The sequence below is a fragment of the Archocentrus centrarchus genome, chromosome 3 (assembly GCF_007364275.1).
Source record: "Archocentrus centrarchus isolate MPI-CPG fArcCen1 chromosome 3, fArcCen1, whole genome shotgun sequence".
Lineage (NCBI taxonomy): Eukaryota > Metazoa > Chordata > Actinopteri > Cichliformes > Cichlidae > Archocentrus > Archocentrus centrarchus.
Window position 1 is genome coordinate 9,266,937 of NC_044348.1, and position 9,993 is coordinate 9,276,929.

A 9,993-nucleotide genomic window follows, 5' to 3' on the forward strand; every position below is an offset into this window, starting at 1 on the left:
CCTTTGGTTCCCCTTCTGGTTCCTCTTTTTCTGGTGCCGGTTCCCCCTTTGGTTCCTCTGGTGCCGGTTCCCCCTCTGGTGCCGGTTCTCCCTCTGGTTCCCCCTCTGGTTCCCCGTCTGGTGCCGGTTCCCCCTCTGGTTCCTCTTCCTCTGGTGCCGGTTCCCCTTCTGGTTCCTCTTCTTCTGGTGCCGGTTCCCCTTCTGGTTCCTCTTCTTCTGGTGCCGGTTCCCCTTCTGGTTCCTCTGGTGCCGGTTCCCCCTCTGGTTCCTCTGGTGCCGGTTCCCCCTCTGGTTCCCCCTCTTGTGCCGGTTCCCCTCTGGTTCCTCTTGTGCCGGTTCCCCCTCTGGTGCCGGTTCCCCCTCTGGTTCCCCGTCTGGTGCCGGTTCCCCCTCTGGTGCCGGTTCCCCCTCTGGTTCCTTGTCTGGTGCCGGTTCCCCCTCTGGTTCCCCTTCTGGTTCCCCCCTCTGGTGCCGGTTCTCCCTCTGGTTCCCCTCTGGTTCCCCTCTGGTTCCCCGTCTGGTGCCGGTTCCCCCTCTGGTTCCCCTTCTGGTTCCTCTTCTTCTGGTGCCGGTTCCCCCTTTGGTTCCTCTGGTGCCGGTTCCCCCTCTGGTTCCCCCTCTGGTGCCGGATCCCCCTCTGGTTCCTCTTCTTCTGGTGCCGGTTCCCCTCTGGTTCCTCTTGTGCCGGTTCCCCCTCTGGTGCCGGTTCCCCCTCTGGTTCCCCGTCTGGTCCCGGTTCCCCCTCTGGTGCCGGTTCCCCCTCTGGTTCCTTGTCTGGTGCCGGTTCCCCCTCTGGTTCCTCTTCTTCTGGTGCCGGTTCCCCTTCTGGTTCCCCCTCTGGTTCCCCGTCTGGTGCCGGTTCCCCCTCTGGTTCCTTGTCTGGTGCCGGTTCCCCCTCTGGTTCCCCGTCTGGTGCCGGTTCCCCCTCTGGTTCCCCTTCTGGTTCCTCTTCTTCTGGTGCCGGTTCCCCCTCTGGTTCCTTATCTGGTGCCGGTTCCCCCTCTGGTTCCCCGTCTGGTGCCGGTTCCCCCTCTGGTTCCTTGTCTGGTGCCGGTTCCCCCTCTGGTTCCCCGTCTGGTGCCGGTTCCCCCTCTGGTTCCCCTTCTGGTTCCTCTTCTTCTGGTGCCGGTTCCCCCTTTGGTTCCTCTGGTGCCGGTTCCCCCTCTGGTTCCCCCTCTGGTGCCGGTTCCCCCTCTGGTTCCCCTTCTGGTTCCTCTTCTTCTGGTGCCGGTTCCCCCTTTGGTTCCTCTGGTGCCGGTTCCCCCTCTGGTTCCGGATCCCCCTCTGGTTCCCCCTCTGGTTCCCCGTCTGGTGCCGGTTCCCCCTCTGGTTCCTTGTCTGGTGCCGGTTCCCCCTCTGGTTCCCCGTCTGGTGCCGGTTCCCCCTCTGGTTCCTTATCTGGTGCCGGTTCCCCCTCTGGTTCCTCTTCTTCTGGTGCCGGTTCCCCCTCTGGTTCCCCGTCTGGCGCCGGTTCCCCCTCTGGTTCCCCCTCTGGTTCCTTGTCTGGTGCCGGTTCCCCCTCTGGTTCCTCTTCTTCTGGTGCCGGTTCCCCCTATGGTTCCTCTGGTGCCAGTTCCCCCTCTGGTGCCGGTTCTCCCTCTGGTTCCCCCTCTGGTTCCCCGTCTGGTGCCGGTTCCCCCTCTGGTTCCCCCTCTGGTGCCGGTTCCCCCTCTGGTTCCCCTTCTGGTTCCTCTTCTTCTGGTGCCGGTTCCCCCTCTGGTTCCGGATCCCCCTCTGGTTCCCCGTCTGGTGCCGGTTCCCCCTCTGGTTTCCCCTCTGGTTCCCCGTCTGGTGCCGGTTCCCCCTCTGGTTCCTTGTCTGGTGCCGGTTCCCCCTCTGGTTCCCCGTCTGGTGCCGGTTCCCCCTCTGGTTCCCCCTCTGGTTCCTTGTCTGGTGCCGGTTCCCCCTCTGGTTCCCCGTCTGGTGCCGGTTCCCCCTCTGGTTCCTCTTCTTCTGGTGCCGGTTCCCCCTCTGGTTCCTCTGGTGCCGGTTCCCCCTCTGGTGCCGGTTCCCCCTTTGGTTCCTCTGGTGCCGGTTCCCCCTCTGGTTCCCCCTCTGGTGCCGGTTCCCCCTCTGGTTCCTCTTCTTCTGGTGCCGGTTCCCCTTCTGGTTCCTCTTCTTCTGGTGCCGGTTCCCCCTCTGGTTCCTCTGGTGCCGGTTCCCCCTATGGTTCCCCCTCTGGTGCCGGTTCCCTCTCTGGTTCCTCTTCTTCTGGTGCCGGTTCCCCCTCTGGTTCCCCCTCTGGTGCTGGTTCCCCCTCTGGTTCCTCTTGTGCCGGTTCCCCTTCTGGTTCCTCTGGTGCCGGTTCCCCCTCTGGTTCCTCTGGTGCCGGTTCCCCTTCTGTTGCCGGTTCTTCTTCTGGTGCCGGTTCCCCTTCTGGTTCCTCTTCTTCTTGTGCCGGTTCCCCCTCTGGTTCCTCTGGTGCCAGTTCTTCTTCTGGTGCCGGTTCCCCCTCTGGTTCCTCTTCTTCTTGTGCCGGTTCCCCCTCTGGTGCCGGTTCCCCCTCTGGTGCCGGTTCCCCCTCTGGTTCCTTGTCTGGTGCCGGTTCCCCCTCTGGTTCCCCTTCTGGTTCCCCCCTCTGGTGCCGGTTCTCCCTCTGGTTCCCCTCTGGTTCCCCGTCTGGTGCCGGTTCCCCCTCTGGTTCCCCTTCTGGTTCCTCTTCTTCTGGTGCCGGTTCCCCCTTTGGTTCCTCTGGTGCCGGTTCCCCCTCTGGTTCCCCCTCTGGTGCCGGTTCCCCTTCTGGTTCCTCTTCTTCTGGTGCCGGTTCCCCCTCTGGTTCCTCTGGTGCCGGTTCCCCCTCTGGTTCCCCCTCTGGTGCCGGTTCCCCCTCTGGTTCCTCTTCTTCTGGTGCCGGTTCCCCCTCTGGTTCCTCTTGTGCCGGTTCCCCTTCTGGTTCCTCTGGTGCCGGTTCCCCCTCTGGTTCCTCTGGTGCCGGTTCCCCTTCTGTTGCCGGTTCTTCTTCTGGTGCCGGTTCCCCTTCTGGTTCCCCCTCTGGTGCCGGTTCCCCCTCTGGTTCCTCTTCTTCTGGTGCCGGTTCCCCCTCTGGTTCCCCCTCTGGTGCCGGTTCCCCCTCTGGTTCCTCTTGTGCCGGTTCCCCTTCTGGTTCCTCTGGTGCCAGTTCCCCCTCTGGTTCCTCTGGTGCCGGTTCCCCTTCTGTTGCCGGTTCTTCTTCTGGTGCCGGTTCCCCTTCTGGTTCCTCTTCTTCTTGTGCCGGTTCCCCCTCTGGTTCCTCTGGTGCCGGTTCTTCTTCTGGTGCCGGTTCCCCCTCTGGTTCCTCTTCTTCTTGTGCCGGTTCCCCCTCTGGTGCCGGTTCCCCCTCTGGTTCCCCTTCTGGTTCCTCTTCTTCTGGTGCCGGTTCCCCCTTTGGTTCCTCTTGTGCCGGTTCCCCCTCTGGTTCCCCGTCTGGTGCCGGTTCCCCCTCTGGTTTCCCCTCTGGTTCCCCGTCTGGTGCCGGTTCCCCCTCTGGTTCCTTATCTGGTGCCGGTTCCCCCTCTGGTTCCCCGTCTGGTGCCGGTTCCCCCTCTGGTTCCCCCTCTGGTTCCTTGTCTGGTGCCGGTTCCCCCTCTGGTTCCGGTTCCCCCTCTGGTTCCCCTTCTGGTTCCTCTTCTTCTGGTGCCGGTTCCCCCTTTGGTTCCTCTGGTGCCGGTTCCCCCTCTGGTTCCGGATCCCCCTCTGGTTCCCCCTCTGGTTCCCCGTCTGGTTCCTCTTCTTCTGGTGCCGGTTCCCCTTTTGGTTCCTCTGGTGCCGGTTCCCCCTCTGGTTCCGGATCCCCCTCTGGTTCCCCCTCTGGTTCCCCGTCTGGTTCCTCTTCTTCTGGTGCCGGTTCCCCTTTTGGTTCCTCTTGTGCCGGTTCCCCTCTGGTTCCTCTTGTGCCGGTTCCCCCTCTGGTGCCGGTTCCCCCTCTGGTTCCCCGTCTGGTGCCGGTTCCCCCTCTGGTTCCCCCTCTGGTGCCGGTTCCCCCTCTGGTTCCCCTTCTGGTTCCTCTTCTTCTGGTGCCGGTTCCCCCTGTGGTTCCTCTGGTGCCGGTTCCCCCTCTGGTTCCGGATCCCCCTCTGGTTCCCCCTCTGGTTCCCCGTCTGGTGCCGGTTCCCCCTCTGGTTCCTTGTCTGGTGCCGGTTCCCCCTCTGGTTCCCCGTCTGGTGCCGGTTCCCCCTCTGGTTCCCCTTCTGGTTCCTCTTCTTCTGGTGCCGGTTCCCCCTCTGGTTCCTTATCTGGTGCCGGTTCCCCCTCTGGTTCCCCGTCTGGTGCCGGTTCCCCCTCTGGTTCCTTGTCTGGTGCCGGTTCCCCTCTGGTTCCCCGTCTGGTGCCGGTTCCCCCTCTGGTTCCTCTTCTGGTTCCTCTTCTTCTGGTGCCGGTTCCCCCTTTGGTTCCTCTGGTGCCGGTTCCCCCTCTGGTTCCCCCTCTGGTGCCGGTTCCCCCTCTGGTTCCCCTTCTGGTTCCTCTTCTTCTGGTGCCGGTTCCCCCTTTGGTTCCTCTGGTGCCGGTTCCCCCTCTGGTTCCGGATCCCCCTCTGGTTCCCCCTCTGGTTCCCCGTCTGGTGCCGGTTCCCCCTCTGGTTCCTTGTCTGGTGCCGGTTCCCCCTCTGGTTCCCCGTCTGGTGCCGGTTCCCCCTCTGGTTCCTTATCTGGTGCCGGTTCCCCCTCTGGTTCCTCTTCTTCTGGTGCCGGTTCCCCCTCTGGTTCCCCGTCTGGTGCCGGTTCCCCCTCTGGTTCCCCCTCTGGTTCCTTGTCTGGTGCCGGTTCCCCCTCTGGTTCCTCTTCTTCTGGTGCCGGTTCCCCCTCTGGTTCCTCTGGTGCCTGTTCCCCCTCTGGTGCCGGTTCTCCCTCTGGTTCCCCCTCTGGTTCCCCGTCTGGTGCCGGTTCCCCCTCTGGTTCCCCCTCTGGTGCCGGTTCCCCCTCTGGTTCCCCTTCTGGTTCCTCTTCTTCTGGTGCCGGTTCCCCCTCTGGTTCCGGATCCCCCTCTGGTTCCCCGTCTGGTGCCGGTTCCCCCTCTGGTTCCTTGTCTGGTGCCGGTTCCCCCTCTGGTTCCCCGTCTGGTGCCGGTTCCCCCTCTGGTTCCTTGTCTGGTGCCGGTTCCCCCTCTGGTTCCCCGTCTGGTGCCGGTTCCCCCTCTGGTTCCCCTTCTGGTTCCTTGTCTGGTGCCGGTTCCCCCTCTGGTTCCCCGTCTGGTGCCGGTTCCCCCTCTGGTTCCTCTTCTTCTGGTGCCGGTTCCCCCTCTGGTTCCTCTGGTGCCGGTTCCCCCTCTGGTGCCGGTTCCCCCTTTGGTTCCTCTGGTGCCGGTTCCCCCTCTGGTTCCTCTGGTGCCGGTTCCCCCTCTGGTTCCGGTTTCCCCTCTGGTTCCCCCTCTGGTTCCCCGTCTGGTGCCGGTTCCCCCTCTGGTTCCCCCTCTGGTGCCGGTTCCCCCTCTGGTGCCGGTTCCCCCTCTGGTTCCTCTGGTGCCGGTTCCTCCTCCTCCTCCTGCTCAGTTCAGTGTGATGGCTGTCACACTTCAGGCCTCTGCTTGCAGCGGCCTATCTGGTCTGTCCTCCTACAGGGGAGAGCAATGTTGAAGTCTCTTCTGAGGTGGAGCTGTCTCAGCCGCTGCTGCAGCACAACCCGCAGACAAGCAATGAAGAGGTGGAGGTGGTGGGTGCAAAAAGGCATAGAGAGATGGAGGTATCACAAATAACATATGGAGGTGGGCCCAAAACCGCCACTCCATTAATTAGGGCATCAGCTGTTCTGCCACTTAAAACTCCGCTGAGAACTCGCTCTCCGCCAAGTTCTTTAACTATTTATTTTTTACTCCTACATTCCCATCTCCATTTTTCCAAACACTCAAACATTTAATTTATCTTTCATATTCAACCATTTTACACATTTTCACTTTTTTCCTGTGCATACTCTTTAACCCACATTACACATTCCAATTATAAAGAAGAAATATGGATCCGAATATCATTTGCATATGGCACTGTAGGAAGGAGGATTGACATTCTTACCTCCCTGGGATCCCATTTTTTCCTAGTGAGATGTCTCTCACAGGTTTTCTTCTTGCTACGTTTAAGGAAACAGAAATTGGGGTAAAAGATAAATTTGACAAAAAAGGTAAATTAAAATTGTATCTGTCACTGTCGGGGTTGAATAGACATTGGGGGACTGCCTAAAAGGGTAACACCTGTCGGCGAGCAGGTGGCACGCAGGCTGGCTGCGTGTAAAAGAGGTTAAAAACAAATTGTGTTATTTAACCTAAAGTGATTAGGCCTCCTCGAATGTGTTCTTTTTCTCCATTTTAATTATGTGGAATCTTTCTCACGCGATGTGTTACGGCCGTGCCTCTAAGGCAGGGTCGTTGAATCGAAGCAGCTGTCCAACGAAGGAGTGGAGAGTCGAGTTCGTCTATAATTTGCAAATGCAGGAGGACTGAAGCGTTTTTTTCCCCCCTTCAGCTTGATCAAAGACTCGTCACTCAGTTCCTTCGTGAAAAAGCTCACTGGATCCTGCCGACAATCGCCAAAATTGTTGTTATGGAAAATTTATTTATCAAATGAGAGACAAGATTCCTTTACCTGGTTTATTACTTGTACGAGGAGAAGTCACCCACACACTGAGAAGTATGTAAGTGAGTTCTGAATCTTACACAGAAACACAATGTACTTATACCCTTTTACGCGCCCCTGTTCTCCCCCTCCTTAACCCAACCATAAAGAAGAGGAGATCCTCACCCAGTTACATGTTCCTGCATAAAGAGAGACTAACCAAAAGGACAATAAAACTAAAGAATGTGACTCCATTAACACAGAGGGTCCTGAGAGAGGAAGGGTGTGTGTAGGTTACAGATAAGGCATCTGGTTTTTACAACCTACCGGTCACTCTATGGTCACACACTCCATAGCTGAACAACATAGAAGTTATAGTAAAATTTTCCATCACACTGTAAATTACTTGTTGACCTGTAATCAGTGAAACATCATTCATGCAAGATATGTTTGACATATATCAGGTCATTGTGAGTGAGAAACAGCATTTCTATCACAAGGTAGAAGCTGCAATCAGTTTTTGGCAAAGTGACTTCTATATCCAAGTTTTTTAAATCAAGGTAAACACTGTCATTGACATTAAAAATGTCTTTAAAACAGAAATCTGGCTTAGAAGGCTGCAGAAATTGCAACAAACCTCACAGTTCTACACAGACATTTTAAGTGGCCAAAAGGACTGGAGAGATTATAATGTAACACAGACTCCTAAAGATTCTAGCAAAACAAGGTATGTCTTCAATTTATATATAAGCCCTTCATAAATCATGTTGACTGCACTTCATTTACCAATATAAGCAAAGACATACATAAAAGCCCATAGCAACATTGGAATCACTTTATGGGAGACGATCACTTTTTGGCACAACACCAGCAACTGTTGAAAGTAACTAATAAAGTTACTTGTAATCTAACTTAGTTTACTTATTTCTAAAATTAAGGAATCAGTAAACTAAGCTACCTTTTTAAAGGAGTAATCAGATTACTTTTTCAAGGTACCATCGCCATAGTATTACGGTCATTATCCTCAAACATGATTTATGACTTTCACACCGAGGTGTGAAAACAGTAGCGCGTGCATGTGGGTCCTCATGTGTGGGTCCGTGCGTGATCTATGATTTATGATTATGGCATGTAGGTGTGAAAAAAGCAATGCGTGTGCATGTACGTCCACGTACGCCTACATGTGTGAACGTGCACGTTCTAACAATCGGCCCCCACTCTCTCCCCCTTCCTCTCCTTACAATGGGTTTTATCCACAGTATTCCTGACTTCGCGCCACTACCCATAATTCATAGCGGAAACCGGTTGTTTACTTCCGTTTGCGCTGTTGTTCACGGTTGCAGGCTTACACACTTGCCGTTCAGTTTAACATTTTAACACTGCAGTTTTTTTACCTGGCCTAAATGGTACCACATCGGAGGTGGAGACATTGTAAGGATGTTTTAAAAAGCAGCGAGGTAACAGTGCCTCACCCATCACTTGTGTAAATGACATGAAATTATGGCCTGAAGTCAGCTACATCCACATCAGTTACCTTGTTTTTTCCGAAGATGTTGATGGCGGGGAAAATTGCGTAATTATAAGAGCACCAGATTACCTTCAAAGCAATAAAATCAATAAAGTAATGCTTAACAAACAAGGCAACATTGTTTTCCTTAAAGCAGCTGTAGAGCCGAGCCAGCGCATCGGCCAAGCTAAGTGCTTAGCATGGGTCATGCAAAGGGAAAGAGGAGTGGTGGAGACAGTCAGCTGTTCCTGTATCGCGATTAGGGAAATCATGCAGTGATGCTGCAGCTATTCTGTGGAAGGTATATCACTGAAACAAACACTGCCCTGGCTGAAGGCTGTGATCGGGGAGACACGCAGCTGTCATCTTGCTAACTGCTACGTGTTTACATGAAGGCAGGCATTGTTTAAGCTTTATGTAGGCTGTATACTGTAGTGTCACACTATAAATAAAATAACGTAAAAAAATAAGAGGCTGTACATTAAAGGAAAACTTAAAACATAAGGAAAAAATACAGTAATAGGATGTGCAACTGGGTAGTATAATTTGGGGGAAAAAAACAAAAACAAAAAAAACAAAACAAAAACAAATTTACAGAATAAAATAATTTGAAAAAATGTACAGACTGATGTAGTGACAACTAACAGCACAAGTTGAATCCGAGCTCATGTTCCAACTAATAAAGCCGCCTGTTACAGCACAAAGTAACCGAATTTTGTCATTACCTCTGGCTCTAACTTTGGGTAACCAGAAGTATAAAATCGAACAGTGGAAGTAGCAGTCTGTCATGGCAGCCTACGTACGCTCTTCCAGAAACCCGTGGATAGGAGAATATAAATATTTAAGACGAATAATACAGCATTAAAAGCGGTTTTCCAGTGACACCTTCACCAAAACAGTGATCCGCCGAACACTCATTTACCGGTCTATTTTTAATTTGATCTCATTTGCATGCCCCTGATTTTATCAGGGAAATCACCGCTTTTTGACCGTAGAGTATCTGAGCCCACAATCACTGCATTTTGCCAAACTGACATTAACACACAGGCATATTAAAGTTTTTCCCAGACTTCATCAAAGCAGCTCAATCTCCCCAACACGTTTGAATAAATACAATGTTAAATTAAAGCCGCAAGCAGCGATAATAGGCCCTCGCCGGCCGCCGCCCAAGCGCTGGTGCCGATTGGAACCGTGCTTTTCCAGCCGTGCCAGTTTTAGCGGTTTTTTTGGCTGCTACATGTGAAATTTTGAAATGGATGAATTGGCTAACTCAAGGAAAAAGATGCCATTTTCCGGACTTTGCCATGGCAACGTCTTACATATTACATCTATTTCACCGGTAGGTTTTTTGTCCAGGGAGATGTGAAGAATGCGTGTACCAAATTTCAGGCATTTGTATGCATTTTTGAGAAAGCAAGGGTCATTTTTCCATCGCAGAAATTTCACATTTTTTCCCATAGGGATAAAATGGGACAGTTTTGTCATCGTCATGGCAACAGCGTCCAAAATATGACATAGGTGTGACTGACTTTTTTGATCAGGCTGACATCGTGAATCGGTGAGCCAAATTTCATGTATTTTGGGCAAAGTAAGCTGAAATTTTAGTATTGGAGAAATTTCACTTTTTCCAATAGGGATAAAATGGGGCATTTCTGGCTTCGCCATGGCAACGTGGTAGAAAATAGAGTATGGGTGTGATTGGCTTTTTTGATCAGGATGATATCATGAATGTTGACACAAATTTTCATGCGTTTCAGACAAAGTAAAATTCTGGACCTCCATACAAATTTTCATTTTCTTCTGTAGGGGGCGCTATTGCACCTATAAACTTGATTCCCTAATTGTTGGTTCAGGCCGGTTCAGTAAACAAGTTATTAAATTTTGAGGCTGATCGGCCAAAGATTGTGCGAACGAATGGCGAAACAATATTGCGGCGAGAGACAAAAACGAAGACCAAATTCACGCGGTT